The sequence below is a fragment of the Prionailurus bengalensis genome, chromosome B2 (assembly GCF_016509475.1).
Source record: "Prionailurus bengalensis isolate Pbe53 chromosome B2, Fcat_Pben_1.1_paternal_pri, whole genome shotgun sequence".
In the NCBI taxonomy this organism is placed as follows: Eukaryota; Metazoa; Chordata; class Mammalia; order Carnivora; family Felidae; genus Prionailurus; species Prionailurus bengalensis.
Window position 1 is genome coordinate 116051805 of NC_057349.1, and position 25419 is coordinate 116077223.

A 25419-nucleotide genomic window follows, 5' to 3' on the forward strand; every position below is an offset into this window, starting at 1 on the left:
GACTCTGTTTTAAAAATACACGATTAATTTTTATGTGAGAACCATGATTTGCTCTACTGACTTTTTCTCAAATTATTTTTTGGGGGTAGGTTTCACACACACAAAATAGTTCTCATAAGAAACTAGATTTTTTTTTCTAATAATTCTCTTACTAGAAAACATCAGGGGATGCCTGGCTGCCTCACTTGGTAGGGCATGCAACTCTTGATCTTGGGGTTGGGAGTCCAAGCCCTACGGATGTAGAGCTTTCTTATAAACAAACAAACAAACAAAAAAAACAAACAAAATATCAGATGTAAGGAGTCATATTTTTACCCAGTTACCACAGACAGTTCCTTCTATTAGGATTTTCAAACTCAAATGTAGTCTTAAAATGTATAATTTGTTATTTGTATTTTCATTAGTTGCATGTGATGGTAGTTTTTTGATGCTGGAAATTAATGCTCGCAGTAGGAGTGTTTTAGTGCTAGTGAATAATAACAGTATGCAATTTGAAAGGTAATTCTATTATGGCAAGCTTCCTGGGAAAAGCAAGTGGCCTGACGATTAATAAAATTTGGGGTCACTGTTAGAAATTACAAGTTTACTGTATAATAAATGCAGTAGTCATTTGTCCTTTAAAAGTGGAGTTTTGAATTGTTGGTAAAAAGAGGTAGTTTTGTACAGTTCTTTTTATTACCTGTTTCTTCTTTTGTCCAAATTATCAAACCCAGGATTGGAAGTAAGAGTGAGTTGTGAAGGGAGCAAAAGGGTAATTGTTGTTCAAGTCAAAATAATAGCTCTTTTAGTTCTTTCTAAGCTTTTCCCTTCATTCCAGGGCAAATAAGATATTTTCAAGCCATTTTAATTATAGTAAATGATGGTTAAAATAATAGAGAACAGGAAATTCCTTTGTTATTCACAATTACTCTAGAAAGTAATTAGTACAAGTAAGGCTAGGAAGTGCTAGTTACTAAAATTTAATACAAGAATACATGAATTTTACTGTTATATCGAATGTCATTTTATGTTTTGGCTTCAGAGTAAAAGCTCATTAATTTAAATTGATAATTATTTAGACTTAATGATAAGTCAAACATTTTAGTCTGAAGTTTGTTTTAAGATGTTGATGTTAAAGATGAAATTTCAGAACCTTTGTTTAATTTACTTGCAGTGTTTAAAAAGTAAAAATGCATAGTCTTTTTTATGAAATGAATGCCAATTGCAGTCGATTCATAGCTATTTACCAAAGTAAATATAATAGTACTTGATACATCAATAATTGAGTTTCTGTTATTATACATACTTGGTGTGGGTGCAATTACATTTCTTTAAAAATATCAGAGAATCTTAGTTTTCTGTAATTTGTTCATATATTTCTTCATTAAACAACAAGGGACAAGCAGATAGCATTTAAAAGATTATCATTATATCTTTGCCCCTGGGAAAAATATCTCTGCAGGTTAATACTCAGAGATTCAAAACAGGGAGGTTCTAGGAAGACAGTGACCTGAGTTGGATGTTCCTCGCTTCTACCACCTTCCCTATCTAAATTGTCTGTACCTCTTGATTCAAATGGCTACTGGAACCCATGGAATGAATGGGTAGAAAGGTTTTTTATCTCTTCCCTTCTGGTGGGGCAATTACCCAACACTATTGAAGGAGCCTTGAGCTAAATTGCTGAAATCACTGGAATCTGTAGAGAGCTTTGCCCTTGGAGATTAGTAGAAACCCAGTAGAAGATCAATAGCTTATTTTTTATTAAAATTTTTTAAAATTTTATTAAACATTTATTTATTTAACATTTATTTATTTTTGAAAGAGAGAGCGACAGAGCATGAACAGGGGAGGGGGAGAGGGAGAGAGAGAGAGAGAGGTAAACACAGAATCTGAAGCAGGCTCCAGGCTCTGAGCTGTCAGCACAAGAGCCTGATGCGGGGCTTGAACCCATGAACTGTGAGATAATGACCTGCGCTGAGCTTAACTGACTGAGGCACCCAGGCACCCTGAAGATCAACATGTTTGTGGGCCTGGGTTTCATTGGCTTCTAAGGAGGAAATAACTTTTTTTTTTCTTTCTTTTTTTTAATAATGAAAACAGAATTGAGCTATCCTCAGACTTCTTCCAGGTACTCAAGCCTGGAGGAAAGTGACAAGTGCTTTAGCAAGGACTTAATGGCTGGTGGCCACCAGAGAGACCTCTGATATTTGTGCCATTTTTATCATTTTGGTACACTACAATCAGCCCTGAGTTCCACTGAGCAGAAGAAATGAAATAAGCCAAAAACATCTAAAAGGTCCTGGGAGCCAGAGAGGGAGATCAAGGAGAACAAGCAAAACACATCAAATGAAAGTGAGCTCCTGGAAGATGTGGACAGTAATTTGAACTGAAATATAGAATAATCAAGGAGATTGAAGTACTTCTCAAGAAGTCTTTTTTTGGAGCTACAATAAACAAACAAACAAACAAAAACCAAATCCACTCCCTTCCCACAAAAAAAAAGATTTCCTAACCAAAGAATTTATCAGAAAAATTGAAGGAGACTGCTATCGGTTCTACAAAATCTGGTGTCTCTTTATTCTGGGCATGTAAAATAGTGTCAGAGAGGAAGAATTATCTGCCCTTCAAGTTCCTTCTAGCTGGACTAAGAATCAAACTGACATGATACAAATTAACAGGAGAAAAATCAAGTTTGAAAACATGGGAATCCACATAGACATGAAAAAATGTTTTTGAATGTTTACTTATTTTTCAACGTTTATTTATTTTTGGGACAGAGAGAGACAGAGCATGAACGGGGGAAGGGCAGAGAGACAGGGAGACACAGAATCAGAAACAGGCTCCAGGCTCCGAGCCATCAGCCCAGAGCCTGACACGGGGCTCGAACTCACGGACCGTGAGATCGTGACCTGGCTGAAGTCGGACGCTTAACCGACTGCGCCACCCAGGCGCCCCGAATGTTTACTTATTTTTGAGAGAGAGAGAGAGAGAGAGAAGAGAGAGAGAGAGAGAGAGAGAGAGAGAGAGAGAGAGAGAGAGAGAGAGAGAGAAAGAGAGAGAGAGAGAGAGAAAGAGAGAGTGAGAGAGAGAGAGCATGAGCAGGGGGATGGGCAGAGAGAGAGGGGGGAGACACAGGATCCAAAGCAGGCTCCCTGCTGACAGCAGAGAGCCCCGATGTGGGGATCAAACTCATAAACCATGAAACCATGACCTGAGCCAAGCAATAGAGACTTATCCAATTGAGTGACCACTCCAGTCCCCCAGACATGGAAATTCTACTTTTTTAAAATTTTATTTAAATCCAAGTTAGTTAACATATAGTGTAATAATGGTTTCAGAAATAGAATTTAGTGATATATCATTACATATAACACCCAGTGCCCATCTCAACATGTGCCCCCCTTTTTTTTAAATGTTTATTTATTTTTGAGACAGAGCATGAGTGGGGGAGGGGCAGAAAGAGAGGGAGACACAGAATCCGATGCAGGCTCCAGGCTCCAAGCTGTCAGCACAGAGCCTGACACGGGGCTCAAACACACGGACTGTGAGACCGTGACCTGATCCAAATAGGACGCTCAACCTACTGAGCCACCTAGGCGCCCCGAACATGTGCCCTTCTTAATGTCCATCACCCATTTAGCCCATCACCCCACCCGATACCCCTCCAGCATCCTTCAGTTTGTTCTCTGTATTTAAGAGTCTCATAAAGTTTGCCTCCCATTCTGTTTTTATCTTATTTTTCCTTCCCTCCCCCTATGTTCATCTATTTTGTTTTCAAATTCCTCATATGAGTGAAATCATAGGATATTTATCTTTCTTTGACTGACTTATTTGCTTAGCATAATATACTCTAGTTCCATTCACGTTGTTGCATATGCTAAGAGTTCATTCTTTTGATCCCTGAGTAATATTCCATTGTGTGTGTGTGTGTGTGTGTGTGTGTGTGTGCATGTGCATGTATGCACCACATCTTTATCCATTCATCAGTTGATGGACATTTCTATATGGGCTCTTTCTATAATTTGGCTATTGTTTCTTTTTATTTTTTAATTAAAAATATTTTAAAAAATATTTATTTATTTTGAGGGAGAGGGAGGGGCAGATTGTGAGTGGGAGAGGGGCAGAGAGAGAAAGAGGGAGACACAGAATCTGAAGCAGACTCCAGCCTCTGGGCTGTCAGCACAGAGCCCTATATAGGGCTCCAACTCATGAACTGCAAGATCGTGACCTGAGCCAAAGATGGATGCTTAACTGACTGAGCCACCCAGATGCTCCGGTTTGGCTATTGTTGATAGGACTGCTATAAACATTAGGAGGCATGTGCCCCTTCAAATCAGCATTTTGGTATCATTTGGATAAATACTAGTAGTGCAGTTGCTGGGTTGTAGGGCATCTCTATTTTTAATTTTTTAAGGAAACTCCATACTGTTTTCTAGAGTGGCTGCACCAGTTTGCATTCCCACGATCAGTGCAAAAGTGTTCTTTCTCCACATCTTCGCCAACATCTGTTGTTGCCTGAGTTGTTAATTTTAGCCATTCTGACAGTTGTAAGATGGCATCTCATTGTGGTTTTGATTTGTATTTCTCTAATGATGAGTGATGTTTAGCATCTTTTCATGCATCTGTTAGCCATATGGATGTCTTCTTTTGAAAAGTGTCTGCTCATGTCCTTTACCTATTTCTTCACTAGATTACTTGTTTTTGTGTGTTAAGTTTGATAAGTTCTTTATAGATTTCAGAGACTAACCCTTTATCTGATATGTTGTTTGCAAATATCTTTTCTCATTCCATAGGTTGCCTTTTAGTTTTGTTGACTGTTTCCTTCACTGTGCAGAAGCTTTTTATCTTGATGAGGTCCCAATAGTTCATTTTTGCTTTCATTTCCCTTGACTCCAGAGCCATGTCTAGTAAGAAGTTGCTGCAGCTGAGGTCAAAGGGGTTGTTGCCTGTTTTCTCCTCTAGGATTTTGATAGCTTCCTGTCTTACATTTATGTCTTTCATCCATTTTGAGTTTATTTTTGTGAATGGTGTAAGAAAGTGGTCCAGGTTTATTCTTCTGCATGTCACTGTCCAGTTTTCCCAACACCATTTCTGAAGAGACTCAGACATGGAGATTCTTCTTTCTTTCTTTCTAATTTTTTTTAACGTTTGCTTATTTTTGAGAGACAGAGAGAGAGAGTGTGAGTGGGGGAGGGGCAGAGAGAGAGGGAGACACAGAATCCAAAGTAGGCTCCAGACCTGCTGGAGCTGTCAGCACAGAGCCCAATGCGGGGCTTGAAATCACCGACCACGAGATCATGACCTGAGCTGAAGTTGATGCTTAACCAACTGAGCTACCCAGGTACTCCTCAGACATGGAGATTCTAAAGACAATGAGGCAACATGACACTTTTATGAGCTAAGGAGAGGGGTAGGGATCTGAGAAAAACAAAGGGGAGAAAGATCATAAGTGGGAAGGTGAGAGGAAATATTTAGAAAACAAAGGCTGCCCTATTATATAGATAACTTTCTTAGATAAAAAGGAATTTGTTAAAAGCTTTCTTCCTGGTAATAAGTAGGCAATTGAGGGGAAGGTAAATAGCTTTTCATGAATCTGCTGGGTTCTGATTGCCTTTAACTAGAAATAATGTTCATGCCAAAGTGGCCCATCTTGGGGCAGCCTGACCTTGGTCCCTATAATAGATATCATTCCCCAGCCGCTTTTGCACTTACAAATGCCCATGTAGTCAAATTCTGGAAGGTAAATAGAAGTAATGTGCATCAATTATAGAACTGACATGCAAAGTTAATGGTGATCCCCCACTCTCCCTATGTGTTAGCTGGAGGTAGGTGCCTAAGGTGACTTAAGAAGCCCTATGTTGAAGGTGAGAAGTCTCCATCAGACCAGGTTGACTGAGCAAAGCAGACTGCCCCTACTTTTAACATTTACACTTTATATGAATAAGAAATACAATGCTTAATTGTATTAAGAAAACTGAGTTTATCTGTTATGTCTCAAGTATACCTTAATGAATACACTGAGGTGGAAAATAGTGACCTGAAACATCAAAGAACAGAAATATCACAATGTATACTTTATAAAAGTAGATTTATGTTAATTGTACAGCATTTGGAAGATAACCATAAAATATAAACAAATGGAGTTCCAGAAGGAGATAAAAACAACAACAAAAAACCCAAATAGAGGATAGCAATGGTTAAACTAATAGAAATCTTCTCTGAAATGAAGAGACTCAAGAGAACTTAATGATTTCCAAGTAGAATTGATGAGAAAAGACATGCCCATAAAGGTTTCATGGTGAAATGTTTACCAAAATATCCTTATAAGTCTCTGTCCAAAAAAATAAAAATAATTCTTACAAAGGAAAGAGGGTTTGACTGTTAATGGACTCCTCATCTGTAAGAGGTAAATACAGAAGAGATAGAATAACATCTTGAAGGGAGAAAGGCTTCAATCCAGGAATCCCAATGTACTCATAAAAGATATTCATATTGCAGGGTATGAGAAAGATATTTATGATTATGCAAACTGTGGCACATAGGCTGCCCTAGAAGAAAATAATTGAGAAAATAATGTATTCAAGCCATAGGTAAAATAGAAGAGAGGCCCCACAACAGAGGAGAAGAGGATATGTAGCCATATAGCTACCTCTGTATGGATAACAGTATCCTATTGTTAATGTAAGTGTTAATTATGGTGTCTTGAAATTAAAGGGAATATGGGGACTGAATATTAGCCTACAACCCAAAGCACTACATCATTTGAGCCAAACCCAAGAATTTGCAAGGGTGGGACAGGAGTTAAAGGCATTTAAATAGCTTTATCTGGGGCATGCAGAAGAGAGGAAAAACTAAGCCCAGCTCATTGGGGTCAGTGTGTGTGTGTGTGTGTGTGTGTGTGTGTTTATGAGTAAGGATAGAAAAGCAGGAGCTAGGATAGAATTACTGCATCTTGATTAAAAAAAAAGACTTGCCATCTGAATTTTTAAGTCTTATTATTAAATATTTATCCTTTATTTTAGGTTATAAAGAGATACAAATATGGCAAGTACACAAAGACTAAATCTAGCCATCTGGTTTTTTTCTAAGATTTTATTTTTAAGTAATCTCTATACCCAAAGTGGGGCTTAAACTTACAACCTTGAGATCAAGAGTCACATGCTCTACTCATGTGAGCCAGCCAGGCTCCCCTAGCCATATGCTTTTAATAATAATAATAGAAAGATAGGAAATAGATATGGGTCTGATTAAGAGTCTCATTAATATAACCATTACAAAGTAGAAAAATACCAGTTAACATGAATAAAGGCAGAAATGAATCCATAATCTAACCAGCAAAAATAAGGAAAATGAGAAAGAAGGAAAGGCAATATAAAAATGCAGTCTATTGTATGACTCAACATATTCATTTCTAAAATGACTGTCTTCTGCAAAATCATGGAATTAAAAAAACACAAGACTTATGGGAAAGTGGGGTGAGGAGGGCACTACTCCTAACTTTTATCAGCAACAATAAGATTGGAACCTAATAAAAATGGGGAAGACACCTTTATACATGCTAAGTTGTTAAAATAACACAAGTCCTACAATAGATATGTCAAATTACCTTGAAAAAGGCTACAGTTTGCTTGTGAAGGTCCATGCTGGAATGGTTGTAGGTTGAGATTCTGCGAAGGGGTAGGAGTGTTATCAAAATTTGCAGTGTTTTGTAGCATTAAATCTGGAATCATTTGTTTTCCGCCTTTAAGATGTAGGTCCTTCAAGGCACATGTTTACAATAGATACTTATTGCATCAGTATTTAAAATTTGATCCAATGTCTGGCCTTCTCTGACTGACTTGGGTATCATTGCTGGACGCCCTCTGTGGTCTTCTCATGGGCGCTCACCGCTTCACCAAAAGGGAATTGTAGCGATGTTTGAAACCACCCAGCCAGTTGCCAGTGGCACTAAAAAGGAGTCCGTTCTGCAGGGTTTGGTGATTGAGGTCTTTGTATATATAAGAGTGCTTTCTCTTTGACTGTGAGAACTCACTGTGGCACTATCTGGTCTCTAGTTCATGAGCTCAACAATCTTTCAATTTCTTCTATTTTATTTCTAGGTCTTGTTCTTATTGACTTTCACAGCACTCGGAGTCATTCCAGGCACAAACCTTTATTTTTGCAGTGTCGTCACTGATTGTCCACAATGTAGAGTACTTGTTGCTTGGGAGATGTCATATGTTCTCTTATTTCCTTCCAAACATTCTATTCCAAGATTTTCCTCAACCCTGAAAGCTCTCTTTTATATGCATCGCTTTTGTTTTTTGAATATGGATGCTTAGACATGTTTGAGACATTAAAAGATATTTAGTTTGAAATGGGCCACCTGAGTGGCTCAGTAGGTTGAGCATCCGACTTTGGCTCAAGTCATGATCTCTTGGTTAGTGAATTCGAGCCCTGCTTCAGACTTACTGGTGTCAGCGTACAGCCTGCTTCAGACCCTCTGTCCCTCCTCTCTCTGCCCTTCCCTGTTTGCACTCTCTCTCTCAAAAATAAATATATATATAGGGGTACCTGGGTGGCTCAGTCGGTTAAGTGTCTGACTTCGGCTCAGGTCATATCTCACGGTTCGTGGGTTCGAGCCCTGCACCAGGCTCTGTGCTGACAGCTCGGAGCCTGGGGCCTGCTTCAGATTCTGTGTCTCCCTCTCTCTGTTCCTCCCCCGCTCGCACTCTGTCTCTCTCTCTCTCAAAAATAAATGAAGATTGAAAAAAAAAACTAAAAAAAATTAAAAGATCTTTAAAATATATTTAGTTTGAGATATTTCTTTTCCATATAGAAAAGTTCATAAATTCAAAAGAATAGGAAAACAGAACCATGTAAGATAACACATGCAACGGACTGAGGTGGCCTGTAAATGTCAGGTGTGAGCATGTGTGTGTTTTATATATTTTTTAATTTTTGAAAAGTTTTGTTTCTTTTGAAAGGAAGAGAGAGAGCACAAGTGAGGGAGAGCAGATAGAGAAGAAGAGAGAGAATTCCAAGCAGGCTATGCACTATCAGCACAGAGCCCCGTGTGCGGCTCAAACTCATGAACGGGGAAATCATGACCCCAGCCAAAATCAAGAGTCGGATGCTCAACAACTGAGCCACCCAGGCGCCCATGTTTTTTATATTAATTACAAGTTGGTTTAGGTCAGTAAGTAGTTTCTGCCTTTATTTTAAGGATATTCATGAAATGATTCATAAGAAACATGAAATTTATTTCTAAAATTTTCCCTAACGTATCAATCATGTTGGAACAAATTCATATTTTAAAATAATCATTATAGCAGAACTGGCTGTATATGATAAATAAGCAACACAGGGAAGAGAATGTCGTATCTGTCATTACATTAAATGTTAATTGATTGAAATCTCTTTTTACAAGAAAGAGATCATCAAATTGGAAGTAAAAAAAGCACAGCTATGTACTGACTTTACAGGAAACACATTACAATAAAGATGGGCAGAGAGATATGAGGTAAATTCAAACAAAATAAAGTGGGAGTGGTATTATAAATATCAGAGAACTTGAAATTTAAGGATAATGGCACCAATCGGAATAAAGACATTATATAATAAAGCTACTATTTATAAAGCAGATATACTAATTATAACTTTTATGTACCCATCATTGCAAGTAAATAAACTGAAATCTATTAGAAACTAAATGAAATCCAGCAGAATTGATAACAAAATTTTAGGACACCCTTTTCAATCTTGAATAGGTCTGATAGGACAAAAATTGTTTTGAATAAAACATTATTGTTTATATATGTATATACATATGCATGTATAGAAACATAAATATAACATTTTTCTATCCCTTAAGTAAAAAAAATATTATAGGTCAATCTTATATTTTAACGGATAGCTAAAAGAATTAAATATGAGAAAAAGAATTTTATAAAATATCAATTAATATACTATGATAAAGGTTTTGTTTTAGCAATGGATGGTGATTTGTTATCAGGAAATCCGCCACCAGAATTTAATCCATGATTTAACATAAAACAAACTTAAAAAGAATAAACATAAGTTCATAAAATAGATGTTAAAAACAGTGTTTAAAACATTTATCAGGGATTTCCGGTAAAACGTTCATAAAAAACAGGGAAGAAAAAAACACATTACAATTAAAAAGACTGCTTACCAAAACGCAGCTGAAGTTTATTTCTTTCCTAAATGGTGAAAGCCTAAAAAAGGGGCAGCTGGCTGGCTCATTTGGTAGAGCATGGGACTCTTTATCTCAGAGTCGTGAGTTAAACCCTACATTGGGAGTAGAGCTTACTTAAAAATAAAATAAAATGTTAAAAAATCCGTAAGAAATCACTGCAGGTATGCATTTCTGAATGAAAAAATGTACAAAAGACATGAAGGGACAATTCATAGGATAGCAAATCCAAAATGTTGATGAACCAAATGATGACCAAACTCACTAGGACTCAGAGATGCAAATTAAATTGACTGAGATGGAATTATAACCGGGTTAGATTGGCCAAAATTAAAACAAAACAAAACAAAACACTGATATCTTCCTACTGCTTGTGGTGGAAAAGAGTATCAGAAATTTCTGGTGCATATGTGAATTCTTACTTTTGGGAGGAATAGGATATCTAGTAACAGCTATTATAATTAAATAAGAAAAAATATCTCATCTTCTCTTTTACCCAGCATGGAATTGCTTGCTATTTAGGCCATAGAATTAAAAGCATCAATATGTAAGTATAAATATATAAGACTGATTGATTAAACATTATTCATAATACCATAAAAATGGGGAAAAAGTGAATATCCACTATAATGGTTGAATTATTGTAGTTGCATATAATGAATTATTTCACAGATATTAAAAATGAATTAGAACTATATCAAGGTACTTTGAAGAAATTTCCATGAGGTATTATTGGGTGAAACGGAAAAGAATCAGAAAAGCATATGTAACAAGACTTTCTTGTAGCAAATCATGAAAATAATCTCTCTATATGTATGCATGTGTATACTGAAAAATATAAAAACATTTTTAACATGATTTGCTTGGAGAGGAAAGGTAGAACAAATGTAAAAAAGGGAGGGAGGGAAATGTGGTATCAAGAATAAAGAAAAGGAAAAACAAAAGGCAATAACAGCCTATAAGAAACCAAAATGTCCAAGATACGATCATGTTTATGCATCTATGTATTAATTAGTTATTAATTGGTTAATTGATTAATATTCTGCTATTCTGCTTTCTAAAAGAAGAGATAGTGGTACTTAGTGGTACTTAACCATTAATTGGCTTAATTATAAATGCAGTGACAGCCCACAAAATGGGCAGCCTTCCTCTATCAGAATATCAGGCTCCAAAAATGTGAAATAACATGGAAAATTTGGGTTTAAGAAGGATGTGTTATGTCTAGGCTATATTTGCATCCTGCAGACCAGGTTGGGCACAGGCAAGATGCAATCCTTACCTTGCTTCCAGAGCAGTAGCGATGGCTTCAGAGCTTGGGTTTCTCCGTAGGGAGAAACCCTACACATGTCCAAAGGAACCAGCAGAATTATATTTACACGAGGGTCTCATTATTCTGCTTTGCTTCTCCATCGATAGCTGGAGCCAATTGTATGGAAGGCTATGGCAGGTGGCCACCTAGGTACAGGAAAATAAACAAATTCCTACTGTGTAGAAAACTTCCCTAGGTTTGAAAAATCATTCTGATGTCTAGGTCCCAAATGCGGAGGTTCTGATTCAATTCATATGGGGATTGGGGCTGCGTTTTTGAGATAAAGTGATAGAGAAATACATAGGTAGAGAGAGGGACAGTTTACTCCCCAGGTCATTCTACTGCTCAACTAGAATTGTAGAATTGTAATCAATTTCAGCTCTGTCTAATATTTGTTATTTTTTACCATTCTACTTCTGGCTTAGTTTCTAGAAGGACAAAGATCCAAGAAGGGCTGCATCATTCAATGCTTACTTATCAGTAAACTAGGGCAGAACAGAGTAATTAACTAATTATTAACTCAAAGGGTTAAAGATGGGTTAAAAGGGAGTAGGGATGTTTATCATCAAGTTAGGATGATTAAATCAGAATCAGACTAGTATAGAAGAGAAGAATCTTTTACTGTGATCAACTGTTACATTACATTGGAATCACCTGGGGAACATCAACAACTAGTGATGCTCCCCCTCCCCCAAGATTCTGATGCAATTGGTCTGGGCAATTTGAAAAATTGCCCAGTTGATCCTATTAGGTAGCCAGAGTGAAAACCACTGATCTAAGAGAAAAATAGCACCCCCCAATAATTGTGTAGGGGTGCAAAGACACTTTGAGATGGATGTCATGCCATTCATTGATTTATTCCTGCAGTTCAGGCACTCAATTTAGTTATTCCTTTCATTACATTCAATTAATTCAATATGAAGCACCTACTTTGTATTTGGCACTAAATTAAGGGCAGAGATCTGTCACTGAATAGCCACGTGATAGCTAAAATGCAAATATGTTTTCATTAATCCCTCCTGTGCCTGGAAGGCGTCTCTCTGACTCTGGCTCTGTTGGAAAGATAAATAAATTTCCTATTCTCTTCTTTCTCTCTCTCTTTCACCTTTCTCTTGTTTGGTCTTAGCAAAGTGAGCAGGACAGAGATTGGAAAAGAGGAGGAAACTTCTCCTGAGTACCTGGTTCCTGTTAGGCAAGGGTTAGCATTTCACATTTGGAATCCCACATATCTGGGGAGGAATTTTTAACTCCATCGTACAAATGAAGATACTGAAACTCAAAAAGTAAGTAACTTGTTCAAGATCAAAAAGCCACCTATTTGCAAAGGTAGGGTATAAACCGCAAAGTTCTTCTCAAAGAACTTTCAATTACAGTATCTCTAAAGTCAGAGAAGAGTAAAATTATGTTTCCATTGGAAATTGTAAGTGTGCACCTTGGGGGGTGTCTGGAAAGGTAGTTTCCTTGAAGTTTTTTCATATATTTTAAATATTCATTTGAATTTTTATTTTATCCCTTATATGCTAGTTAACATAAAAATTATGTTTAACATAGTGTTAGGAAAAAAAAAATCCTTAAAACTTTTTTTTGAGTGTAACTGACACATAAGGAAAAAATAATCTTATGCTTCTGCTTTAATGGGTACAATTGCATCAAATTTATCAATTTCAGAAAATTGTGCTAAGCTAAAGACAACTGACTGTACATACAAATTCACTATCTGGGAAATTGTTCTGCTCTGTCTTGCGATCACTAAATTTCAGGATTTCATACCAACATAAATCTGGGGAGGGGGTATGAATGGCAATGGATCCTTTCTCACTATGTTTTGATAAATCTTGCTGAAAGAGACTCTCAGATGTTACCTGAACTGTTACGAGACTGGCCAGTCTCACTGATAATGATCTTTGCTCCAAATGGTATAATTCTCATCTCGTGAATCAAGAATCTCAAGTGACTCTTAGTCCCTATTATTAACTCTCTTCATCCAATTAAAACTCCATTTGCTATGTAGTGATCATATATGTATTTCAACCACTCAGTTTGCAGCACTTTGAACCCTTGTAATTATTCAACTCTTGTAATTATCTGCTTAATTTGTATATTCCCTGCTGGTATAAGCTCCAGGAGGGTAGAAATTTTGTCTGTCTTTTTAACTATTGCGTCTCCCACACTTACCATTTTGCCTGGTATATATCAGACATGTAGTTTGTTGAATGATTGCAGTGTAGGACAATCCCAAATAATTTACTCCTAAATTTACTTTTTACACATCAAGCTTCACTGACCTTGAAGAAAGCCTAAAGTGATTTTTTAGTTTCACTGTGCTTTTTACAATATTGTCTTATCCACTATTTTTTAATAGCATAACATCCTGAACAGCTTTTGAAAGATTTGTTTTTGAGAATGTTGCTCTAAGAATGATGACTTCTTGTTGCCTAGGAATTAAAAAAAAAAAACAAACCAAATTCCGCCTAATATTTGGGATTATTTTATCTTTATATAAAAAATTTAGAATATAAGTGGTCATCAAGGTTCATCAACACCTTTTAGTATTAATAACTTCTATGTACTCTAAATTTACTGGTTTGTATTTGGAAGATATCTTTTGGTTGTTCCCTCTATCAAGATCATCTCAAGGATATATCAGGGACAGCTGAGGGACAACTTACCAGCTATCAGATAACTATTTCTAGTTTTTTGTGTTTCTATTGGTTTCAGACCTATTTTCAAATTGTTGGCTTCTCAATTCCTCTCTATATTGCCAATGGAAAATATGATTTAAAGATTTTTTTCCTTCTTTCAAGTAAATAAAGATGATAAATTAACTTACCCACAATTTTAGAATTCTCACGTAATTGGGGAGCTCATAATGTCAGGACCTAGAGTTGTGACAAGCTTTCCCAGCGCATGTCTAGTAACCAGATAAATGCAACCGCGGTATTTCTTTTATGATATTATTTCATGTGTGTTCTTTTTATATCACATGTCAAATTCTATAGTTTTATCTCACACCTTTTATATGTCATTTTTCAGTGACACAATGACCATTTTCTATTATCTCTACATTAACACAGAAGATATTTGTTGTCTCTTAAAACAAACAAACAACAGAAAGCAGCTGAGAAGATGAAGATTCAGTCTTGCCCAAGGTCACATAAGCCCATGCAGAGTTGGAACCAGTCACAGATCTGCTCTTTGTCTGATGCTGTCCACTCTGATTTCAAAGCAGAGGCTCTTTTTCACTTTTTCCTATTTTAATTTTCGAGTTCTGGCAGAATGGAAGAAGTATAAAGAAAATGGTTCACTGCTTCCTCTGGTATACACTTTATCTTGTGAGAATTTATGGTAGGTAGTACTTGAGAACAGTGCCTGCATGGCAATTCTTACAGCATCTCTCCTGCTGTATATCATCCCATTTTTTTTATTTGCCACACTGTAAATCAGCTTTGCAAATAGCCACTCATGCAGGGAAGTTACACTTCAGGCTGCAGAGTAGAGCACTTTCTAATCTTGTATATGGTTTAGTAAGCTATCTCTGCTAAATATACCATATTTTTTTATCACTGTCATCTCCAAACCACAATTAATATTAACTGACGAGTGGTGACAGTCTCAAAACCTCTGGGGCAAAGAAACGATGCTGTTGCGGCACCTCTCTGGTCGGCAGAATGTATGTGGGTAATTAACCATTTTAGGATATCTAGATACCTATTCCGGGGGGTTGAGGTAGAAAACCTTCACCAGGAGCTGCTGACAATAAACAAAAATGATGTGGTGTGGTAAGATGCAGCTAAAAACAAAACAAAACAAAACAAAATAACCTTGAAAGAAAGAAGAACAGTCACAAAATACAAACTGGGAGCTCTTTGCAAGAAAAGTTTTGAGCTGATCCAACTGAGTATAAAGTAGAGCTTCATGCCCAGGGTATGGCTCTGTAGAAAGAATCGTCTGTGTACCTGTTTATGATTTTCAAAGTTGGGAGTAGTTCATGTGCCCACGGCTTTGATGGCTTGGAGTGGATGGGAAGCAGCAGGAGTCAGAGCCGGGAGGGAGAGTTGACTGGCCAGCGGCTCCTTAGTTTTAGCTAAAGAGCTGGCCTAGCCTCTTGCCTGAGGCTGAGAAGCTGCAGTCAGCCTAGATCAAGGTCCTAGGGAGGGACAAAGCAGGTGGTTTGATTTGAAACATTTGAACTGGCACGAAGGCAAGTAGGTCAGACAGGTGGGGCAGAGGCAGGCTTGGCAAGAGCTCCTTGAACCTGTGGCTTCGAGAGGGGTATTTGACCTCTAAGATATTTTTGGTTAAGGGCTGCTCTGTTTGTTCTTTGTTTTACCTGCTCCCCCATGCGGTGGAATTCTCAAGTCTAAAAGGGTCAGAATGTTGGGAAAAGCCTTGTTGTCTAGTAGGATCATATCCTTATTCCGAGGAAGAGTCCTAGTGTCCTGAGTTAGAACTCGTTACTGATCTTCGGCCTCAGCAGTAAAATCATGGTGCTAGTGAAAAGGGAATTTTAAAGCCAAGGGTGAATCTGTGCTTAAATGGTAAAATTCTAATCTGAGATGATCCACAAAATCTGCAGTTCTCCTTACTTCGCCCTTGACTCTGTCAGCTCCCTTACAAAGAGCGGCAGACCGATAAGATGGGATCCCCAGGGTATATCTACCCCCTTCAACCTGTCTGTGGGTTGACAGGTTATGTAACACTAACTCTGAATGTGTGTAGCTGACAGTTGTCAAATTAATATTTATACAGAATTTGTTCCATATGCAAAACGAGCCAGGCTTGAGTTTTTAGACAATGGACACTGGTTTTACAGTTTGGGATGCTTTAAATATTATTCAGCTGTGACTGAATATTCACCTGGCATAGAAGTGTGGTAGTATGAGTGAGTGCTGGGCCACTTTAGTGCTCAGTAATTACGTGTCTCCAGCAAGATAACTTTATTATCCTTCAAGATAACCACGAGACTTTCAAAACTATTCTTTTTCTCTCTTGTCTAACTGCAGTCACAAACTCTCTGAGAAAGGAGGCTTAACTAAATGTTCATTTTCCCTACCACTTTTGTACAACTCCATCAAGGCTTCAGAATTTGGAACAAGCCCCAAACCTTCCTTTAGGGCTTTTCACTAACCAAAATATCTCTTCTCTACATTTACAATATGGACAATAAGCTTATGGCATCATCACTCCAAGAAATTGCACAAGCTGAGAATATGTGCAGAATTGAAAGATACATACTTAAAAAACTTTAAAGCATTTAGGTATGTCTAAGGAATGTCTCTATCACTTAAATATTATGGAAGACAATTATTTTTATAACAGGTGTTAATGACAGGTGAATGGTCAGAGCCAACCTCTATACCTGGAGCCATGAAGATGTTCGAGGAATAAGACTGTGGTCAATGGTTAGCTACTAGAAAATTTCTGAGCAGGGAAATAAGACTGACAGGAATTAAAAGAATGTAATACAATGGGGAAGGAGATCTTTCCCTCACTTCCCCATCGGATATCTTAGTTATTCTATATGTTTTTCTTTAGGACACTTAGTTTAGAATTCTATATATTTAAGTGAGTAATGTCTATTTTCCAAATACACTATAAAATCTGCAAGGGCAGGAACATTGCTTATTTTCCTCATCTAGAATTCTCCATGTATTGTGCATGATGCACTGGGCCTGTGCAATGTGAGTGCTCAACACATTTTTGTGAAAGAATAAATGAATGAGTGGAAGAATAGATGAGCCTCATACATAAATAGAGGTTTAGACAATGAAGGAAGTTAAGTCTAAGGATACCACAGAGAGTCAGCAGAGTTGACCTCGAATAATAGACTAAAGGTTCTGTGCTCTGATTTATAGCCTGTTGGGTAACAGTGGCTTGAATGCCCAGGTGTTGACCATGGTCAGGGAGCATTGTGACACCTGGAGGTGAGTCTCCCTTCTCCCTCTGATTGTGATGGTGGCAACAAAGCTGTTATCTCACCCTGGATTCTGATTACATACAGTAATTGTTCAATAAGCCAGGTGAGCAGTAAACAAAAGCTGTTTTCATTTCTTAAACTCCCTGTGCAATTCTTTAGTGTAAGAGATGATAAACAATTTTGGCAGTCAAATGTTTTAAACATATTTTCAGGGTGGTCATGAATACATTATTATTGTAATTCCTCAAATTTTGTGGAATTTAATTGTATGTCCAATAGGAGCAAATGCATGCTGACCTAACTGGTTGGTTGTATAATAATTAATACACGTAATAAAGACATTAAAAGACCATCTGAGCTAATAATAGCAAGTTTATCTTCCTTAAATGGGCTATTTTTTTAAAAAACAATTTGCAATATAATTTATTTGGGCTAGTTTGCATTCACCAAATTTCTTTATTTACTGTCTATTGGAAGCAATTTGTCTTCTTTTGCTAATAGGCTTATAAATTTGAGTTTTAAAGCCAATTAAAGAGAAAATCACCAAATAAACTAAGCCTAATTTATTTAGCTGACTAGCTTTTCCTTATGAAAAAACTTATTTTAAATATGAATTTTAGGGGCGCCTGGGTGGCGCAGTCGGTTAAGCGTCCGACCTCAGCCAGGTCACGATCTCGCGGTCCGTGAGTTCGAGCCCCGCATCGGGCTCTGGGCTGATGGCTCAGAGCCTGGAGCCTGTTTCCGATTCTGTGTCTCCCTCTCTCTCTGCCCCTCCCCCGTTCATGCTCTGTCTCTCTCTGTCCCAAAAATAAATAAACGTTGAAAAAAAATTAAAAAAAAAATATGAATTTTAGGTCTTATTTTGTTTTTGATGACTTTCATCGTACTTTAGACTTCAGTGCCTTTGATACATAACCTTTAAATAACTAACCCCATTCTACAGATTATCTCTGATTATGGAGAGGTTATCTTATAAACCAAAGAATATCAGGCATGAAATGCTCAAAACAAAGTTGTATTAAGGAATTTGTTTACTACTTATTATTTACTTAAACATTTAAAAATGTGTACATGGTTTCAGAAAACATTTATTCAAATCCAGGCTAGATATTGGGGATATAGAGATGAAAAATGTAATCTTTGTTCTGAAGAAGCTCACTGTCTAGTAGGGAATATAGATAAGGAAACCAAGCATTTCATTCCAGTGTGATGAGTAATATAATAGAGGAATTCACATGATATTTAAAGATGAGAGCAGAGTTAGAGGCATGTTGTTTTACCCTGAAAATAATTTATTTTGTTGTCAAAGAAGATTTTCTAAAGGCAGTTATACTTGATGAGTTTCTTGAAGGAAAAGAAGATACCAGCTAGGAGGAAATTATGTGTGTGAGTATGGGCGCTCGCCTTTACTGTGGCAAATAGAGAAAATAGCATGTGCAAAGACATTAAAGCATCAAATAGCTCTTTATCACTTCTAGCTTTATATAGTGTTTATGTTTAGAAATCATTGATGAGAGGTGGGGGGCAGGGAGATAAATAGGAGCCAGATCATTGAGAACCTTATACAACATGCTAAACAAAGGACTCTATTCTAGGTTAACATGGACCCACTGAAGAATTTTATACAGCGTAGTTTCTTTCTTCTCTCTTTAAAAAAACAAAACAAAACAAAACACAGGCCATCTTTCAATATACATAAACACATGGCCTTCTTTAAAATATTTTGAAGTTCAAAATAAAAATTATACTTCAAACAAAGAAATTATAATCTCCAATGAGATTCTCCAAATTATCATAAATATGGTTTGTTTAATTAGAGAAGTCTCTCTGTTTTCACCCTTCTTCCCCAACATTTGGATGGGATTATCTGATTTCCTTCCAATCACTCCATTAAGAATAATAGCTTTAGGATCTGTGTGGAATGTGGATAGAGAAATTTCAGAACAAACTGGGGAGATCTACTTGGAGACTATTGGGCAATGCAGGTAAGAAGTGATTAAGTGCCTGAGCCGAAGGAGCAGTGGTAGGAACTGAGAGGAATGGGTTGATTTAAGAGATCCTAAGAAGGTTAGATCAATAGGACTGGGTGAGAGAGGGAGTGCAAAATGGAAAAGATAAAATGGTTAAAGTTGATTGCTCAGTTACTGGCTTACCCTAATAGTTAGATGGTGACCCTTGTCAAACAGTTTTGAAGGAGTGGGTATGGAAAACAAGTAGGAAAAATGGTGAGTTCAACTGGGGATCTATTGATTTAATGACAGATGATGTTTAATGGGCATATGGATATATGGGTTGGAGCTCAGGAGAGATATCTGAGAGGCAAATGTAGATTTGAGACTCACTGCTGAACAAATGGAAGTTGAAATTACAGGTTTGGTTAAGATGCTCCAGGACAAAGGGTTTACTGGAATCAGAAGAGTACATGGGGCGCCTGGGTGGCACAGTCGGTTAAGCGTCCGACTTCAGCCAGGTCACGATCTTGCGGTCTGTGAGTTCGAGCCCCGCGTCAGGCTCTGGGCTGATGGCTCAGAGCCTGGAGCCTGTTTCCGATTCTGTGTCTCCCTCTCTCTCTGCCCCTCCCCCGCTCATGCTCTGTCTCTCTGTCCCCAAAATAAATAAACGTTGAAAAAAAAAAAGAGTACAAGTGAAGGAACTTTGGGAAAACACACATTTACAGGCAAGAGAGGAAGATGAAACTTAAGAGACTGATAAAGAGTATCATTGAAGTAGGAATTAAACTAAGACATGCAGAACCATGGAACATGATGGAGGAAGGAATTCAAAGTAGAATAATCACAGTGTCAAAAATGACTGAGAGGTCAAGTAAGATGAGGACCTACAAGTGTGTTTTCAATTTGCGAATTAAAAAGTCATTGTTGGAGGAGTGCCTGGGAGGCTCAGTTGATTAAGCATCTGACTCTTGGTTTTTGCTCCGGTCATGATCTCATGAGTTTGAGCTCTGCTTTGGGCTCTGTACTGGTGGCAGGGAGTCTGCTTGGGATTCTCTCTCTCTCTCTCTCTCTCTCTCTCTTTCTCTCTCTCTCTCTCCTACTTTCCCTGCCTCTCCCCCATTTGTGTTTCTCTCTCTCTTTCAAAATAAACAAATGAAAAAAAATCATTGGGAAAGCAGAATCAGACTTATAAATACAGAGAACAAACTGGTGTTTCCCAGGGGTGGGCCAGGGTGGCAGTGGGAAGTGAGGGGGATGGGCAAAATGGGTGAAGGAGAGTGGGAGATACAGGCTTCCAGTTATGGAATGAGTAAATCAGGGGAATAAAAGGCATATCATAAGAAATATGGTCAATGATGTTGTAATAGTATTTTATGGTGATAGTAACTACACTTGTGAGTATAGCATAATGTATAGAGTTGTTAAACTGCTATGCTGTACATCTGAAATGAATGTAACATTGTGTGTCAACTAAACTAAACTAAACTAAAATAAAGTCATTGTTGGCCAGTTTGCCTCATTTGTGAAAATTCAGGTGACATTTTAAGGATATTTAAGGAAAAGGATTGCTCTTGAAAGGATAAAATGAACCAAACCAAAAGAAAAACACTCTGATAACATAAAATTATTTTCCTGTACTTATTTTTAATGGTATCAGACTCTTTGGTTATTTGGTTTAAAAAAAATGGGAAGAGTTCTATTTGCTGCATTGATATCCTTATTCAGTCAATTGTTGATTGTAGTTAATCCATAGAATCAAAATGACAAAACTGTCCTCTCTGATTCTCTTTTTTTTCATGATATTATTTGTATTTCCTTCCTTAAAAAAATTTTTTTTAATGTTTATTCATTTTTGAGAGAGAGATAAAGAGCATGAGCGGGGGTAGGGGCAGAGAGAAAGGGAAACAGAATCCAAAGCAATCTTCAGGGTCTGTGCTGTGGGCACAGAGCCCGACGGGGGGCCCAACTCACAAGCAGTAAGATTATGACCTGAGCTGAAGTAGACGCTTAACCAACTGAGCCACCCAGACACCCCTTGTGTTTCTTTTCTTAATTTAAATAATTCTGAATGTCATTTTCTAGAATAGCATCAATGGTTCTAAATTTGTAATGTAGGTATTGTGTGAATTTTTTCCCGGCTTTTTTGAGATAAAATTCAAATACAGTACCATGTAGGTTTAAGGTGTACAATGAGATGATTTGGCATACAAATATATTGTGAAATGATTACCACAATAAAGTTAGTTAATCTATCACCTCACATAGTTACCCCCTTTTTTTGTGATGAGAACTTGTCTTTTTAAGTTCGTTTACTTATTTATTCATTTATTCATTTGAGAGAGAGCATGTGCATGTGTGTGAGTGGAAGAGGGGCAGAGAGAGAGGGAGAGAGAAACCTAGTAGACTCCTCACTGTCAGTGAAGGGCTCCATGGAGTGTTGGGGTTGTGGGTGCTCTCGAACTCATGAACCGTGAGATCATGACTTTAGTGGAAATCAAGGGTCTGACGCTTCACCGACTGATCTACCTAGGTGCCCCTATGGTGAGAAATTTTAAAATATACTCTCGGAGCAACTTCCAAATATACTATACAGTATTCTTAACTATAGGCACCATGCTGTATGTTAGATCCGCAGAACTGGCTCATGTTATAACCAGAAATTTGTACCCTTTGACACCTTCACCCATTTTCCCCACACACTCTTTCCTCGCAGCCACCAATCTACTCTTTGTTTCTATGAATTCATTTCTGTTTTTGTTTTTTAGATTCCACATATAAGTGAGATTACACAATATTTTTCTCTGACTCATTTTACTTAGCACAATGGTGTGGTCCATTCGTGTTGTGACAAATGGTAGGATTTCCTTCCTTCTTATGGTTGAAAAATATTCCATTGTATATATACCACATTTTCTTTATCCATTTATTGATGGACACTTAGGTTGTTCCTATGTCTTGGATATTGTAAATAATGCTGCAATTAATACAAGGTGCAGATATCTTTTTGAAATAGCGATTTCATTTCTCAGAGGTGAGATTGCTGGATCATATGGTAGTTTTATTTTTAATTTTTTCAGGAACCTTCCTACTGTTTTCTATAGTGGTTGTACCAATTCGCATTTCTACCAAAGGTGTAGAAGGGTTCACTTTTCTCCACATCCTTGCCAGCATTTGTTATCTTTTGTCTTTTTGACCCATTCTAGCAGATGTGAGATGATATATATAGTGTGAAATGTAACACTAACTTTGGATGAAATTAAGAGAATTCAATTTTTTTAAACCCCCAGAATCTCTCAGAAAGAGGGACTTCCCTAAGTTAAACAATAAATTAAAAGCATCAAGGAAAATTTGTGCCCAGGGCTGGTCTTTCCTCCAGCTGATTTAAGTTTTTCAGTTTAACTCTTAAATGTGGAAATAACTGTACATCAAGTTTGAATCTGTTGACAATAAAGGCAGGAAAGGGGAAGAAAATATAAAGACTTACCTGTGTAACTTAACAGTATTGTTGTAAACAACAGCATAATTTCTATTTCAAAGTAAAACAATTACAAAAACTCAAAATAGCTGTGGGAAGTATGGAAGAGCAGAGAAAGCACTGATCTCTATGCCAAAGATGAAATTTCATGAGGAGAGCTGGTGAAAAAGTGGCAGCAGGAGAAATGTTTAGGGCCTCGGAATGGCTGGGATGTTTCCAAGAGACTACTCACTTCCTGAACCAAGACTGTGTGATTTGTGTTTCCTAGATATACAGCACCTGTATTGTAGATGGTTAGAAATTTTGGAGAAGTTAAATTGATTACTTACTTCATTCCAGGCCAGTGCAAATATTTCTCAAAAAATAGAAGAACATCTTTACCATTAACAAAGGAAAGTTTCAGAAAATGTAGCACTTCCTAAACCAAGGTCTTTTAGGTAAATGACTAGATGTATTCCTACTTCTGTGATCTCTTGTTCACCCAATGGGCAGAGACAAGGCTAATGAGAACAATTTCTATTCTCTCAATAAATCTAGCAGAGCTGGTTGAAACTCTTGGCCTTTAGAACATCTTCAGGACTCTGATGTCCTCTAATCCAACTTGTGAAGGATGGAAGAGCTCTTGTCTCTCCTAGATCAGAGAGGCATCCTAGGCTTTAGGTGATGGTTAGATGCACAAAAACGTTCCAGAAATTCCTCATGAAACTATGTTTGGAAGTAATCATTTCCTTTTTAGTTCTAATTGATTTAAAAAAATGTTTCATGAAGAAACCAATTAGAAGTATTACCTAAATATTTCAATAATTTAGCACTGTGTGTTTGACTTAAGACAGCCTTGAAAATCACTATCTATGTCTATATAAGCACATGGATCATATACACATGAACATAAGATTTTCAGGGTGTGACTCAAGGAAATATACAATTATACTCTGATGGAAAATTTTGGTTCCTGATATTTAAAGTTATAGCATAATTTCCTTCTTGCTAGATTTGAGTTGAAAAATTTTATGAGAGCTATGCAAAGTTAGAGAAAACACACACTTCCTTAGAATGATTATCAACCAAAAGATAACCAAAGATTGGTTATCAACAAGGAACAGACAATTGTTCAAATCTCATTCCATAACATTTGTTACCAGTTTTTTTGGTAATTTTTTAAATATTTATTTTTGAAAGAGAGGAAGAGACAGTGTGAGCAGGGGAGGGGCAGAGAGAGAGAGGGAGACACAGAATCTGAAGCAGGCTCCAGGCTCTGAGCTGTCAGCACAGAGCCCAATGTGGGGCTTGAACTCATTAACTGTGAGATCAGGACCTGAGCCAAAGTCAGATACTTAACTTGACTGAGACACCCAGCACTCCAATTTATTATCAGCTTTGAATATGTGAGGGTTGCTGAAATTAAAAAGTCTTAGAAAGAGTATAAAAATCTCCCCTTGGAAAGAATAAAATTGCCACTAAAAATGTTGAGGCAATTCCTTAGCTCTTGTTTGTCAAGCTTTGGTTACAGAGGGTGACATCTTTCTGATGCCCAATGTCTACTATTCTTTTTCAAAATATTCAGTGATTTCATATTTGCTAGCAAATAACCCTTGCCCTGGTTTTACCTGACAAAAGTCTTAATCATTTTAAGGTTCTTTCTGAAATGTCCCTTCTTCATGAAGCCTTTTCTGAATCTTTTCAACTGAGTGTAATCTCTCCTTCCTCTGACTTGACTCTACCAGTTACCTTACTCTTCACTTTGTTACATTTATTTGCTTAATCTGTTCATTTTCCACACTATTTTTGACAAATTTCCTTCAAGGCATAGAATTTCTTTTTCAGCTTCTGTATCCTTAGCTCAATTTCAGACAGATAGACAGACAGATAGACAGACAGACAGATAATGTTTGAATATTATTTTCAATCAAAATTACATAGAAGAGAAGCAGACAGACATAAAAGACATAAAAGCAGACACACATAAAAATTTTGAAAGACAGAGAGAAAACACAATTGAGCCCAAAAGATCATCCGCAGCATACTGAGGGTCTATAAATGGAAGTATTATGCCAATCCATGTAGGAAATAGGTCATTTTTGGTTAGCACATGCTTTTTACTCTTGTCACAATAGCTTGTTTATTATATTTTGGTCTTGATTCACTTGCTTCATACTGCTGGGTTTGTCTCAGGCATGCCAGAGCAGGAAATGTTTAGGAGTTTACTTATGGAATCCAACTTGTTTTAATTTCATCATCATCTTATCCCTGAATTTTTCATTTTATTATTTGTTTATTTATTTTTAACTTACACCCAAATTAGTTAGCATCTAGTGCAACAATGATTTCAGGAGTAGATTCCTTAGTGCCCCTTACCCATTTACCCCATCCCCCCTCCCACTACCCCTCCAATAACCCTCAGTTTGTTCTCCATATTTATGAGTCTCTTCTGTTTTGTCCCCCTCCCTGTTTTTATATTATTTTTGCTTCCCTTCCCTTATGTTCATCTGTTTTGTATCTTAAAGTCCTCATATGAGTGAATTCATACGATTTTTGTCTTTCTCTGAGTAATTTCGCTTAGTATAATACCCTCCAATTCCATCCACGTAGTTG